This window comes from Eschrichtius robustus, chromosome 1, assembly GCF_028021215.1.
Source record: "Eschrichtius robustus isolate mEscRob2 chromosome 1, mEscRob2.pri, whole genome shotgun sequence".
Classification (NCBI taxonomy): Eukaryota; Metazoa; Chordata; class Mammalia; order Artiodactyla; family Eschrichtiidae; genus Eschrichtius; species Eschrichtius robustus.
The window spans coordinates 154,260,842-154,277,657 of NC_090824.1; positions in this window are offsets into that span (position 1 = coordinate 154,260,842).

The window sequence follows — 16,816 nt, forward strand, 5'->3', positions numbered from 1 at the left end:
ATTATACAGAGAGTGTTCAACAAGTTACATCACATGCTGGGCTATAAAGTAAATTTCAATAGATTAAAAAAGTTGAAACCTTGTAAACTATTTTCTCTGACATCAATGAAATTACATTAGAAGTCAGAAACAATAAAATAGATAAGAAAACCTAAAACATATGGAAGTTAAATAATAGACTTCTAAATAACTCAGGGGTCAAGTAAAATACCGCAAGTGTAATTAGAAATTATTCTAACTGAATGATAAATAAAAATATAACATATCAAAATTTGTGGGATGTAGCTAAAGCAGCTCTTAGGGGAAATTTATACTTTTAAATGCTTAAAAGTAAAAAGAGTAAATTAAAAATATTTATAATCTAAACTTCCACTTTGGGCTTTCCTGATGGTGCAGTGGTTAAGAATCCGCCTGCCAATGCAGGGGACACAGGCTTGAGCCCTGGTCCAGGAAGATCCCACATGCCATGGAGCAACTAAGCCCATACGCCACAACTACTGAGCCTGTGCTCTAGAGCCCACAAGCCACAACTACGGAGCCTGCACTACTGAAGCCCGCACACCTAGAGACCATGCTCCACAACAAGAGAAGCCAGCAAAATGAGAAGCCCGTGCGCCACAGCGAAGAGTAGCCCCCGCTTGCCATGACTAGGGGAAAGCCTGCATGCAGTAACGAAGAACCAACACAGCCAAAAATAAAATAAATAAATTTATTAAAAAAATAAAATAAAATTCCACTTTAAGAAACTAGAGAGAGAAGAAAGTAAATCCCAAGGGAGCAGAAGTAAAGCAATAAAAGATCAAATCAGAAATCAATGAAATAGAAAACAGAAACAATAAAGAAAATCATCAAAATTATAAGTAGCTCTTCAAAAAATAATACAATTGATAAACAGCTTGCTAGATTGATCAAGTAAAAAGAGAGACAATTCTAATTATCAATATCAAGAAAAATAAAGAAGGGCATCACTATGGACCTTCTAGAAATTAAAAGGAAAATAATAGGATATTTTAAAATTTTTTGCCAATAAATTTAATAGCCTAGGCAAAATTGACAATTTACTTTAAAAAATACAAATTTCCAAATGGTCAACAGGAAGAAAATGAAAATTTGCATATTCCTATGTGTTAGCCAGCTCATGCTGCCATAACAAAATACTGCAGATGGCTGGAGTAAAAAATAGAAATTTATTTTCTTACAGTTCTGGAGGCTAAAAGTCCATAACCAAAGTGTCAGCTAGCTTAGTTTCTGGTAAGGGTTCCCTTCCTAGCTTGCAGATGGCTGTCTTCCTGCTATGGCATCACATGGACTTTATTAGGCACTTGGGTGTCTCTCATAAAGGCACTAATGCTATCAGATCAGGACCCCATCTTTATGACCTCATTTAACCTTAATTACTTCCTAGAGGCACCATGTTTAAATATAGACACAATAAGGGTTAGGATTTCAACATATATTTTAAAGAACAAAAATAGTCCATAAAACTCTATATTTATTAAAATGTTAAATATAAAATTTAAAAGTTTCTCATTCCCCTACCCCCAAAACAAAGAAACAAGCAAAAAATATCTCCAGACCCAGATGCCTTCAATTTTAACTTCTTTCAAACATTTAAAGAAAAATTAATACCAATGTCACCAATTAATACAATGTCACCAATTAATACAATGTCTTTCTTAAAATAAGAAGGAAGGAAGCCATCTTAATTTGGTTTATGAGTTCAGCATAACCCTGACTCCAAAGTATTGAGAAATAGCATACAATAATACTTAAAAATATATTCTGTCTAAACATGATTTTCCCCAGGAAGGCAAGGTTGGTTCAACATTCAGAAGTTAAATTCACCTCATTAGTAGCACAAAGGAGAAAAATCACATGATTATCTAATAAATGCAGAAAAAATCACTTGTCAAAATTCAACAGTCATTCATGATAAAAACTCACAGAAAACTAGGAATATTCTCAATCTAATAAAGGGATATCTATGAAAAGTTTTTATTTAATTGTGGTACATTTAATATTTTCAACTGAGATCAAGACATCAGTAAGAAGTCCTATTTTATTTCATTTTTCCTAAAGGTTGAGCAAGTGCAATGAAAAGGAAAAATGGCATACATATTTAAAAGAACATTATTCATAGGAAACAAAATTATTGCATAGAAAATCCTAAGGGCACCACAAAAAATAAAACACAAATCCTTGAATTAATTACAGAATATTACAGGATGCCAGGTCAATATATAAAAATTAATGGTATTTCTATATAATAGCAATATTTTCTGAATAACAGGAAAATAAATTTTAAGATGCTGCTATGTACAAAAATGTCAAAGTAAACTATAGTATTGATTAAAACCTAAGTAAAGAGGTCAGATTGACAGACCTAAATGATAGAGTTTAATTTTTCCTAAAACAGAAAGCAGCATGTAGAAATAAACATGTCTTACATCCTCTTATATAAACTCCCTTGGTTTGTTTGAGTCTTTATTTCTATCAAAGAAAGTTTTAGGGCAGAAAGAAATATCATCTCCTCTATATAGCTTATTCCACATCCCTCAAATTTCCTTCCTTTCCATTTCTATAACATGGATTTTGATTCTGCTTTATCTAGGGCTTCCTTCTTTCTCAGTTTTATCAAGGGACCAAACTTGAAGATTCTGCTTATTTTTGTCCCCTTGTATTTCATCAAAGTGTCCACTTGCACCAGAGCATTGGTGAGCCACATTTATTTTTATTTTAATGAAGAATTGCAGGGACTTCTCTGGTGGTGCAGTGGTTAAGAATATGCCTGCCAATGTAGAGGACACAGTTGGAGCCCTGGTCCAGGAAGATCCCATATGCCGTGGAGCAACTAAGCCCGTGCACCACAACTACTGAGCCTGCAAGCCACAACTGCTGAGCCTGCGTGTCACAACTACTGAAGCCCACGTGCCTAGAACCCATGCTCCGCAACAAGAGAAGCCACTGCAATGAGAAGCCCGTGCACCACAATGAAGAGTAGCCCCTGCTCGCCACAACTAGAGAAAGCCCACACGCAGCAACGAAGACCCAACACAGCCAAAAATTTAAATAATTAATTAATTAATTAATTAATTTTTAGAAAAAGAATTGCAAGAAAGATGGAGAAGAGGTTTATACTGAGCAAGGCACAGCAGTGTAGTCTCTAGATCCCTTCACAATATGTCTTCCTGAATTTTTTTTTTTTTCTCAGGCTCTCAGAACTCAGGTCTTCCCCATCTCACTTTAGCTCAGTCTTACAGGTTTCGGTCTTCTCTTCTCCACATATTCTCTTCCATCCCTTATCTCCATAGAATGAAATTTATTACTGCCCCAAATCCTCCAAACTTGCAAATCCTCATCCTGCTCTGTAGCTATCAAAGGCCCTGAGAGTCACATTCTGACTTGTAATTATACCCATAGTGGACCAGTTTTATTAACCTTGAAGCTTACACAATGTTGACTGTCCTTTTTAAGAAAAAATATTAATAATATACAGCATCAGGTATTAAGTACAACATTTATTTAAAACAAAAAAAGAAGCACAACAAATTGCAAATTTAAAAAGCTTAACAAATGCCACAAATATCACAAAATCCAGATTATTACCATAATAAATTTTCAAGTTAACAGTCTGGCATCTCTGTAATATTTTCCCTTACATTTTTCCCTACATACTCTTTGAGTGCCTCTTCACATAACTAATTTCATAATATCTCATTCTATAGAGAAATTTGGAAAAAATGTAGTTTTTCCTTTTAACATGGTGAAAATTAAACTATAGGTTTTAAACTATTGAACGTTTGGAAAAATATTTAAAAATTCACAACTCATTAATGGCAATTTTCATGTAAAATGTAGAATTATTGTCAAACATGGGAAAATCTTTCTCAAGTCTTTTCATATATGAGCTTTAAGATTTCAGGGCATTTCAATTTTTCCTGAGGAGTGAAATACTCTTCAACATCACTCATTAACCAGTTTGCTTCCTTCTAGGTAAGTGATATTTGTAGCTCTTTCAATATGAATGGTTTATGTCAAATCACCTAATACTGATTTTTTTCCCCCAGTGTATTGATGTTATTCATTACTTTTGATTATTTGTAAAAGTGTACTTGTCAGAGTGTACTTGAAGGCATTCCTACCCCAGAATTGCTAATAATAAATTGTGCATAGAAATAACAGTGAACCATGTAAATAGATCTTCATAAATCCAGACTAAATAGATTCTCAATTCTTCCTCTAAGGTAGGTCCCCAAAAAGACTGGGGCCACTGCAGTGTTCTACCCAAAAATGTGAAAAAGATGAAGCCAAAAAGAAAGAGACAGAAATCTTAACCCATTATGTTTAAAATATCTTCTGCACAAAATCAGATGACCATGTCATGCAGCGCTGGGACCCCTCCTTGGGCTTTCGAAGGCTGAAGCAAGTAAGAGGTCCTGAGACTTAAGCTTCCTCAGCTTCCCCAAGAATCAACCTCTGATTTTGCCTGTATCTATGTTTTCATCCACATTGCCATCTATAGACGTACTAAAAAGATATAGCATGTCTATATTTCCATTCACATTTCTGTTCCATAAATCCTCTCATAGCCAGCACAGTGCTTTATGCCTAAAATAGTTTCTTACTTATGGTGAGAGCAAGATATGAGCTTTTAGAATTAGTTGGATTGGACTGAATTTAATTGGCAGTGTAAAAAATTTAATTGGGTTGGTTTTATCCTTTTTATGCCTTATGGCAAAATGAGAAGAATGCAGGCTCTAAAATTGCTTACTAGCTTTTTTTTTTTTTTTTTTTAATTTAGGGAAAGTTATTTTACCTTCCTTAGATTCTGTTTTCTAACCTGTAAAACAGGGAAAAACAATATTATGCCAGAGATTGTTCATTGTCTCCCTCTATTCATTTTTGTCTTCTTCTATAATCAGAGGGACCCTGGTTTTCGCTGGGTGCATGGCTGCCCAGAATAAAAGCTACAATTCCCACACTCTCTTGCAGTTAACTTCAGATGAATGAGATATAAATGTCATGAAACTACTTGCCAGAAACTTTCTGAAGAGAGCTGACACACGTCCTTGCCTTTCTTCATCTTTTGCTCATCTTGGCACCCAGAAGGCACATGAGATGCTAGACCTGCCATCTTTGACCATGAAGGAGAGAGGACCACACCCTCACGGGAGTGAGGTTCACATGGGTGGAAAGGCTGCTCATCTGGTGGGATTTTGAGGAGCAGAGTCTCAGTGGCAATACTGAGCTGCTTGCCTCTTACATATTTTTATTTCAAAGAAATACCATCCTGTCTTATTTAAATCACTATTATTTTGAGCTTCTGTTGCTTGCACTGAATTTAATACTAATTACTGCCTTGCAGGGTTTGTGAAGACTAAATAGGAAAGGTGCCTAGTACAGTGTTTGGCATAGAATTGATGTCTAATCTTAGTAGCTGCTCAGCATTTTTTTAATATGGATAATTTTTGCTTGTCCAATAAAGTGGCCCTCAGAAGTGTTATGTTCCTGATGCTGGCTAGTAAATATCTTCATTCCTTAATTTTCTAAAAATATGCCTTCTTAACTACATCTATGGATTAAATTCACTAGCCTGATCTCTTTTATGAACTGTTAGGAGGGGAACCTTCCAGGATGGGATTAAAATTTTGCTACGTGTAGGCTTCCCAGAATGAACTGGTATATAATTTTTCCCAGTGTATAATTTTCATCTTACTTTCTATTTTTTCATCTTGCTGCTGTCAGCTATAAGTTAGAAAACATCTTTAAATAGATATCTGGAATTTTTCTAAAAGCAGTGCAATTTTTTGTTGTTGTTGTTAATTTACAGAACAAGCATCTGTGTAGACAGTTTACGAAATGACCAAATTTTGTCCTTTTAATGAAGGTCCATGAAGTTGGGTTGGAGGGGGCTTATGCTTGAATCCCCATGAAACTGAAATAGAAGGGGAAAAAACGGCATTATCCTTTTTTTCCCAAGGCATTATTCACATTCCCAAGATGTGAATTTAATTCATACTATTATTTTTGAATGGAGGAAATTGTATACATGTTCAGTCCAACCTTCCCAAGTCCCCATTTTTCATGCAACTCTTTCTTCAGTTATCATGCAGTGGATTATTTCTTTCCTTTTGGACACGTTGTTTGGTTTCATTATCCTGCCAAGTTCTTTGGATCATGACTTACAGCTCTTTCCCACTAAAGATGTAAAATGCAAATATAGTGTAAGGCAGAAGAGTGATTTTTCCAGAAGGAGGGTGATACTGCAGAATTGGAGCTCCCTGCCTTCCAAGACTTGGCTCCTTCTTCTGTTACAACCCCACCACTCCCCTCCTTCAGAGCCCTGAGAGGTGTCTTGTTAGAGAGCACACAACACACTGTCGGCTCAGGAAGGGCCCCCAAATTAATCTCGCCTGGTACATTAGGAAACACTTCGCTGACATTTGCTGTCCCTGTCAGCCCTAATAAAGAGATTTTTACCTGTATTTGCCTATTCAACACTTCAGCCCCTCAGCCAATTTTGGGAATTATTTCTGATTTATGGCTCTCTCTCAGGTGGGTGTCACCCTGCTTGTCAATTATGCCTCAAAGCAAATGCTAAGTGAATGCTGGCTGGTAAAATTAATAAGGGGAACCTTTACTCGAAAACCTAGAAAGAGGCTTGTAAAGGGGATCATTCAACCAGGCAGTAACTCGCTGGCTGCCTGTGATATTTATAAGCCAGACAGAGATACGTGGAGAATTTAGTCACACGCAGAAGGGAGAAGCATTTTTCTCCCTCCGTATTTGGAGCTCAGCCACTCTGAAGACCACAAAACCATCATGATGGAAGTTCAGTGGTTCCAGTCTCCTCAGGTGGGGACCTGGGTCATGCCCAGGCTTTGAGAAAGGAAAAGAGTTTTGTTTTGTTTTTCAGTTTGTAATTACAAACTGTTCATTTCAGCATAAACCCCCGAACTGGAAAGACACCACCTTGTTCTCTTCTTCTTCTTTTTTTAAATTGAAGTATAGTTGATTTACAGTGTTGTGTTAGTTTCCGGTGTACAGCAAAGTGATTTAAATATACATATATATGTATATATCTATATATATTTTTTGATTCTTTTCCATTATAGTTTACTACAAGATATTGGATATAGTTCCCTGTACTATACACTAAATCCTTGTTGTTTATCTATTTTTTATATGGTAGTTTACATCTGTTAATCCTATACTTCCAATTTATCCCTCCTCCCCTCCCCTTTAGTACCCATTAGTTTGTTTTCTATGTCTGTGAGTCTGTTTCTGTTTTGTAAATAAGTTCATTTGTACTATTTTTCAAATTCCACATATAAGTGATGTCATATAATATTTCTCTTTCTCTGTCTGACTTACTTCACTTAGTATGATAATATTTAGGTGCATCCATGTTGCTGCAAATGTCATTATTTCACTCTTTTTTATGGCTGAGTAATATTCCATTGTATATATATACCACATCCTCTTTACGTATTCATCTATTGATGGACACCTAGGTTGCTTCCATGTCTTGGCTATTGTAAACTGTGTCACTGTGAAAATTGGGGTGCATGTATCTCTTTGAATTAGAGCTTTTGTCTTTTCTGGATATATGCCCAGGAGTGGGATTGTTGGCTCATATGGTAAGTCTATTTTTAGTATTTTGAGAAACTTCCATACTGCTTTCCATAGTGGCTGTACCAATTTACATTCCCAACAAACATGTAAGAGAGTTCCCTTTTCTCTAAGATTACTAATATAAATAATATATCCCTCTTGCTTATATGGTTTTCAGATATTTGACACTAGAAAAATTACTGGTATTAAGTACATTCATGAGTGAATGAATGAATGAAACAAGTCCACTTAATCGCTGAGCTCCCCGATTTCTGTCCACATTTACACAATCTGGACCACTTGCCTCATCTCTTTGTACATTCCTGCCTCCTGCTCTTCTTTCTAGTTCTCAAATTTGCTTAGCTCTTTTCCACTCAGGGCCTTTGCACATTCTGCTGCTTTTTCCAGGAATGATTTCTCTCCATATTTCTACCCCTGGAGAGCTTGGACGTACTCTCCTGGCCCTAGCTCTGACAGCATGCATCCAGGGAAACTTCCTCTCCCATTTATATGAGTTTTTATCCTTTATCTGCTATTCCGTCCTTTTCTTTTGCTTTATGGCCCCTATTGCAATTAGTAATTATGCAATTTTTTGTAATATTATTGGCTCAATACTTATTGTCATCACTAAACTTTAAGGAAGAAGAAGGCAGGCACGTGGTTCTGGTTCAGTTCTGTCTGAACCTCTAGAATATAGCACAGTCCTGGCTTGTAATAGAATCTCAACAGATCCTGTTGAATACATGAATGATGAAGGAAAGATGAATTTTTAAATATTAGGCTATATCTGTATGATGCTTAGTCACTTGGAATCTGAAAGCACATACTCCTATATTCTTGTTTTTATTTTCTGCATACATAATATGTTTATAAAATACATTCTAATATTATTGCCTAAATAATTCTTGCTATCTATATATGCTATTGACAGTAGGTTGATTATCACATATATATATATATCTAGCACTTTTTTTTCTGCTTTCATACATATCCATGAACGTATAATGTCCCCCAAGTTAGAGAACCACATCAGACTCACCCATGGTTCCTCCCTGGTGGTGTCCATACAAAGACGCTCAATATCTCTTAAAGCCCAGCATCATTTTCTTCTGCAGAGCTGAGTTGCAATGCTCTTTGTCATACATTTGACAAGCATCACTTGAGCATGTACTAGGTGCTAAGCATTTAGCATGACCATGGGTTACCAGAGGTGAACGGTGTGCTGTATACCCTCAGGAAGCCAGCCATGAGCAAGACTACCATGAGAACATATACCAATACTTCACTGACTGCATTTATTTTTATGCCTAAGGTATAGTTATTACTTCAGGAAAAGATCCCAGTGTATCATAGGAATCTATAGTAAGCTCAGACCCTTCATCCAACATGACAAGATTCAATAATACCATGATTGCACTCATTTTTTGTGTAGTCCAACAGTCTCTTACACTTGGAGATAATCTTATAGTGACAGACCTCCATGCCAGGAATGCTTGTCTTCCAATAAGTGCTGAATAACTGTGCATTCAATGAGTGAATGAATAATTAGAATATGTCACTGAATTATCAAAGTTATTCTCCAGACTGAACCTGAAAAATCTTAATGGACATGAAGGAGGTCATGGTTTTAGATCTTCCTCAAGGAGATAGAGAGCAACTCCATGTTGAGGTTTATTTCCCGAATCTAACTTAAGTCTCTTTAGTTGACTCCTATAGACCATTTTTGAACACTATAGTTTTTCAAGTGTCAGCTTTAGAACACATCTCTTTCCTATTTTAATAGGAAATGGTACAAATGGTACAGAGAAGAGATATAGATCACTCATCTTTCCAGTTCAGAGAGGAATGCATTGGAAAAGGGTATTGGACTTGAAGTTGTGACACCCACCACTTCCTAACTAGATGAGGCACTTTGGCTGCTACATCTTAATTTCCTCATCTTTAAAATCATGGGTGATTATGAGAATCAAATAAGTTTTGAAAAAGTGTTACAAAGTACTATATAAATATAAGGCGTTGTTACTATTAGTAATGTTTAGTGATTTTGGTTACTACATTTCTCACCCTAAACTGAGTATGGTGTTCTACCCTTTCACTCTCTCATCCATGAGGATACTTTCAATAGATTGTTTCAATAATCCCTAGGGGTCAAGGAAAGAAGGAACTAAATTTTAGCAAGTGGATTAAACTGAGGAGGAAAGGATGGAATAATGCTTTATTAATTCATCCGATGCTTATTTTAGTCATTGATCACCTACTTTGTACAAGAGGTTATTATAGATACTGAGGATACCAAAGAGAACAAAATAGAATCTCTCTGTGCTCATTTGCACATTATTAGTGGACACTGCAGAATGCAAATTCTGAATTAATTTGTTTCCTCCAGCCTCTTGCTTTTCTCCTGGTTCACATAACCACATCTTTAGGTTGAAGATTCATCCCCTAAAATTGAGAAAATTGCTGCTATTGACCAGGTCAGGTTGAAACTAAGACAATGATATGCATGTAGACTAATGAAACATTAGTGATGAAAGGGAACCTAGAGGTAATTTTATTCCAACTCTTCATAGTAGAATTGAGGTCCTTGTTCCCTAATGTTTCCATATGAACAGGTTCATCCATATGAACAGTTAGGGTATTTCTATTTATTGATGATTACTACTAATTAGCATCTTAGCATTTCTTATAATGTCTTGGAGAATATAGCACATTATGATTTTACTTTTTTCCCACCAAGTCAAATCATTGTGATTATGATCTCTCAGAATTAATAAGTAGATCTGTAAAGTATATGTTTATCTACAGAATGACTCCAAAATATGTAATGTCTGTAAGTTCTAATCAAAAGGATTTATGAGCCAACTTGTGTTATATGACTCCATGAGACCAAGAGCTCCTTTGTTGACTTTTGTTATAGAAGAAGCCACGAGATTTGATGTTGGGTAATTCTTACATCAAATCCAGGTTTCACTGTTGTATTATGTGATTTTGAGAGAGAATCACATATGACACTGCTGGGGGGAGAAACACAGTACTGTTCAAGCACACAGGTTTTGGAGTCAAATACCTGGGTTTGAAGGCTTTCTCTACCATTTTCTATCTCGGTGACCATTCAAGTTACTCAGAATTGCTGAGGTCTAAATTCCTCATCTGCCAAGGAAGCAATAATGATGCCTTCTTGTAAGGTTGTCATGAAGGTTATCTGAGATGATATTTGTCAAGCACTTGGAACAGAGTCTGGAAAATGATAAGTCCCCAATATTTATGTAGCTATGTAACTTCTAGTCAGGGTTCTTGAATTCAAATAACAGAAATTTACTTTAGTTAACTCAAGCAGAATTAAATCTACTGAAAAGGTATTGTTCTCTCAAAAATTTGAAAGGAAGTCTGATGAACTTCAGCTCAGAAAGGAATAAAAGGAGCAGAAGCCTAGGCAAGTTATTGCCATGGGAGAGATCCCTGAGGAAACCATCCAAGTGCCATCTTCAGCAGAACCTACCAGCTCTGCTTATGAGTTGTGTATGCTCTACTCAGCTGCAGCTTCCCCTGATAATCTCTAAGGGACTGGGCTTGCTCATGTCCTAAGATTTCTGGCAATTCCAGACAGAAGTGCCTTTTGGGGAGGAGCTTCAGTCACAAGGCCCGTGCCAGGTGACAGGGACCTACAGCCATCTCTTATGAGCCACTCTTCAATAGTGTTGGATTGTCATCCTTCCATTTTGAAGATAAGACCACTGAGGCATAGAGACACACTGTAACTTAGTCAGCTTTCAAATGGCAGAGCAATCCATCAGGGTCTAAATGCAGGACTAAGAATTCCAATACCCTATTGTTTTCACTGGACTGTGTCTCCAAAGTTGGGATCTACTTCCTACATTTCATGTCCTACGTGCCTTAGTCCTTACCAGGGGCCTGGGTATACTCATTCAGTGTAAGCAGAATTAAATTGGAACCTATTCACCTTTCCTACTAGAGCCAGCCTCCCAACCCAAGCAGATCTGGATTTATATAGTTTTGCCTGTGGCAGATGCATTTCTGAAGGGAAAGTGTTTTCAGTATACATGTATAGAAACAGGTAAAGATATGTAGATGGCTATCTAATTTGTGTGGAAAACAACAGGAAGTTCCTGTGAACAAGAAGAGAAATGACTGGTTAAAGTGAGAATCCCCTTTGTTCTTTTTTTTTTTTTTTTTTTTTTAAATCCCCTTCTGAATCCCTGCATCACAAACTTCTTGTACTGGGTCAATGAGGTTCCAAAGATAAGTTTTGAACATTTGGAACAGATTTCCTTGCCCGAATATGAACACTAATCTCTTCCTCCCTAGCAAAGAATGTTTATACTGGGACCTGTGGGTTATAAGATTTGCCTTTGGGATCCATCTCTGTCATGATTGCGCCTTCTAAACCAAAACAATTATAATTGGGTATGAAAACCATATAATTAAGATGCAAATTTTTTGAATGACACAGAGTACTAGAATGTCCTATTTGTGTATATTCCTGGAATGCCAAACTTAATTTTCCCTTTGGAAGCCTTATTTGTCTACAAAATCCAAAGCTCTGGGAATGCATACCTAAGGAACACAATTTTCCAGTCTTGTGGCACTGGGAGGCTTTGATGTCTCAACAGTTATGTGGATGTTTGATCCCAAAGAAAACAAAAAAGTAAAGTAAGATAAAACTCCAGATTTATGTAAAATTTTAGATTAGACATCTCCTTTAATTGTCAAATTAAACAATATAACTAAAGCCTTAGATTATTTTGCCTTGTTCTTGAGTTTTGGTCCATGTTAGTCCCTTTAAATTGATAATTTCTCTGCTTCCCAAAAAGCTTTGGAAAGAATATTATTTTCACTCTTTTATTTGAGAGGAAACTGTCAGTCATAAAAGTTCAGTCCTTACCCAAATTCTAATACTCATCTTGTGGCTGAGCCTGGATTTGAAACTGTCTCTCTGACATCTAAGTTCCTGTGCACACACACAGGCATACTCATGCACGTATACACACAGGAAGCAAGAACAGGACTGTTTAGAACTTAATGATGTTATCCCTCCCTACACATTAGTAGTAGGGGAGGATCAAAGGAAATGCAAAAAGGAAAAGATCAGATATTAATGGCAAATTATGAAGAGGTTGTGGGAAGAAGAGGAATTTGGGAAAAAACTTCCACTGAATTGTGTGTGTGAAGTGTATCACTCCAAGATGAGGTTTTGTCACATGCACATTTTAAACTACTTCTATACTCCCCATGTTGTTTGTCAGCAGGGACTTGAAAGGGATAAACCCCTTTGGGGTTTCACAGCTTTGCACTTTGAAGAAACCAGCAATCCTTCTCCAGTTATCAAAAACCCAGCATTTCTCTTAGTGATGGATGTAGCATCCTTTGGAATTACACAAGTGGATGTAGCAAACCCTGGGATAAACTAGGGGCTCTTAGCCGCATAGCACAGGGAGATCAGCTCAGTGCTTTGTGAACACCTAGAGGGGTGGGATAGGGAGGGTGGGAGGGAGGGAGACACAAGAGGGAAGAGATATGGGAACATATGTATATGTATAACTGATTCACTTTGTTATAAAGCAGAAACTAACACACCATTGTAAAGCAATTATACTCCAATAAAGATGTAAAAAAAAAAATTAAAAGCCTGATTTTATGTGGTTCAAAAGCTGCTGACATGAAATTCCCTCTACTCCTCTCCTCTTGTATTCCTCAGAGAACCTTCATTGGCACATTCACCTTCAGTCAGTTAGCTTATTCTGCCCTTGGTTGGCAGTATGCTTTCATTGGATTTGTTCTTCTCAGGAAGTGATGGTTTCTAAATACCCTTGTTGTGACTTTCTCCTGATCAAAATAGACATGACATCCAGGCTAGACATGATGTTGTTCCAGAGATGGCTCTTCCAACTGGTCAGAACAGCTTTCAGTTTGGGATGCTTTGTTTGGCTCCCTGACTCTCTGAAAATAAAGCCAGTTGATCACTCACTTATAGGTTCGATTTTGACCTCACTCATGGACCAGTCATATTCTTTGTTCCTGGGAGTTGATGGAGCCCCAGGCTGGTGGCTGCTGTCCCGCCAGCATTGGTGTCTCTGCCTCCCTGATCTTTTGTCTTTCCTCCAAACCTAGGAAAGATTGTTCTTACCTTAGGGATGTTGTAGTCAGTTGCAATTGCTCTGCTTGGAACCTTCTCCCCCTAACACATTGGCACCTCAGTCCTTCTTATCTCTTAGGTCTCAGGTCAAATGTGACTTCCTTAGAGAGACCTTCCCTGATCTCCTGATTCCAAGCAGCTTTGACTCTCCAGGTCCATTCACCAATATCACCTTGTTTATGTTCTTCAGAGCACTTATCACAATTGAGAGTCATAGTGCTTGTTTGTTTCTTGTCTAACTCACTATGAGGTAAGCTTCCTTAGAAGAGGAAATGCATCTTTGTTTTCAATGCTGAAATATATTTAATTTGTTGAATACATGATCAATGTTGGGTTCTTCTAAATAGTTCTTGTGGCCTTTATTTGTTTTGTATATTTCCTCTCTCTCTCTCTCTCTCTCTGTCTCTCTCTTTCACACATATTGCAATTATTATGTAATCACAGAATGTATGGTACCATGACTTAGAGTCACATTTTTTTGCAGCTGGTGTCATACTATTTCACAAATTCCGTGATATTAAAATGCTGATGTAGGGTTATGAAGTCCCAGCACCCTTCCCCAACAAAAAGTGATGGGCCAGGTTTCTTTATTACATGTCCTTACAGAATTAGTTCACTTCATCCTCAGTTTATTTGTATAAATAGTTTATTAATTCCTGAGTTTCCTGTAAGAAGTAAACTCTGAGATAGGAGGAAATGTGTTCATTTTTGCTCCCCACACTATGCATACCAAGCTAGATTCCTGGAACAAGGAAGCACTAAACATATTTCAACATGTAGGAATGATGGATATAGGTAAGAATGCTAATATTTTGCCTGTTCTCCACTTCCAGTTGGGTTTTCATTTTTGGCCAGAGCCTCTGCCTTAGTGTTCTGGATCTTCCTTCCTTCCAAAATAGACATTGGCTTTCTAACTTGACTTTTGGAGAAGTACTGTTGCATGGATGAATCCCCAGGATCTGCAGCCCAAATTCTATGCTTGTCATTGTACCTTTAGGAGCTCTGCTTCCCAATTCTGGCGATAACAAGCTCCATTTGCTCCCTTGGACATCCACACGTTGGCCGTTGCTGGGTTTTTCTAAAGCAGACTGTTGGCACATTAGTTGAGTTGGCACAGTGTTGCTGCTCACAGGTGTGCTCTGTTCTATCGGCTCTCCTGCCTGAAGAAATGGATCCTGACCACAGTAGGTACGAACAATGTTTCTTCTAAGAAAAGACAACCTGAGGCTACTGGCTTGTGTCAGCTACAATGCTGTTTCTCAGCTTGACACAGGGAGAAGAAATGCTCTTTTGAAAACATTCAGTTACACTCAGTTAATTAAAAGATATTCAGTTTACATTCAGTTAATTAAATTAAGAAATATAATTCCCTGACATTGATAGTCAATAAATATAGATTGAGATAGGAAAATGAAACCATTTCAAATCACAGACCATATTATCTAAACTATTATTATTGAGATCCCATCAGTAAATTCTTTTTAAAGATTACCCATAATATGTATTTATTTGTAAATTATATACACGTATATTATAAAACATACATAAATATATACATTTTAAAAGGATGAGCTAAAAATAAGTAGGAAAAATAATTTTATCCAGCAAAAGATCATCTTACACACTTGTGCATGCTCAGAGATGAACCAGCCATGCTCTAGAGAGCCCTACTCTCAGAGGGACGATCACTCAAGAAAGTTCAAGATGCATTTCTGCTGCTCCTTGAAGTCACTATTCAAACTTGTATCACACCACAGTTTCTGATCTGGTCATCACTCCAACTTAACTATGGTGAGAGATTACAGAGGCATTCAGAGAAATTGACAAGTTCTATGAATACATATTTTAACAGAGTAAAATAAAATAAATTTTGTGATTGTTTCTATTTGACACATAGGGGAACCCAAACAAAGTCTGGCTAAAAGACAGAGAGAGAGAGAGAGAGAGAAAGATTTCTTGATCTGTAAGATCATTTTCAGAAAGAATGCACAAAGTCAAGGGAGGAATATAAAACATGGCTGCCTGGTCCTGAGTAAGCAAGGCATGTTCCATTGGCAATATGTGTTAATAAAACCTTTGTACACATGCCAAAATCCAGCCTGCCAGTGATGTTCATGGATTGTATCATCCAATGTTATTAGCAAATTGTGTAGTTAACCTAATGCAAGAATTTTATTACAACCGTATATTTGGTACTTATATATCAGAAATTTTTTGATACGCAACCTCTATAGCCTTTTGAACAGAGAAATTGGATTTTCAAATGTGTTTTTACAATTAACTGGGATTATCATTACCCTGTAAATTCAATGTGGGAGAGCAGCCCATTGGGTTCATTTTTAGCTAGTTGTGGCAATTGGTTGGGATTTCTTTTTTTTTTTTTTTCCTCCCAGAAAAGAGTTATGAACAAAGATCAGCAAGCTCCCAATCTATCATTCTGGTTCAGAAACATGTCATTTTTCTCCTTGACCAAAATACTTCCCAGCTGTCTACTGATGTCCTCAACCCATAGAAATCTCAAATAGTTTTGTTCAGTGATAGGAAGACATCCCTCATCTGACACTCTGGTATTGGTGTTAGGCTAAATGCTCAGGATGGCATGAAATAGCCAGTGAGAAATGAAAATATCCCAGTGACAACGCAAGGGAATATTCTATTATCTGAGGTACCAACTGCAAAGGGATAAAATACTAGTTCCAAAGAATGTGTGCTTCGTCAGGCCATGTCTTTGCAATTGCCCTCTATGGTATAATCAACAAGGCAGGAATTCATTTCCCCTTAAATACTGCATATATAATAATGGCTTTCAAAATTTCACAGCAGGAACCTATGATGTTCAAAGACCAGTAAGTTAGTTACTATTGAAAATTCAAGAGAGCTGGAGTTTCATTAAGAGCAACTTAAAGGGTTTTGAGTTTGAACATGACTCAGATGAGGTCACAAGATTGACTGTGGCTTTTCTCTATCTGCAAGATCACCACTGTCCCACAAGACTGCAAAATTGGGCCAGCATATTTGTGGACACTTTTGCCTTTCCAGATCTCATGA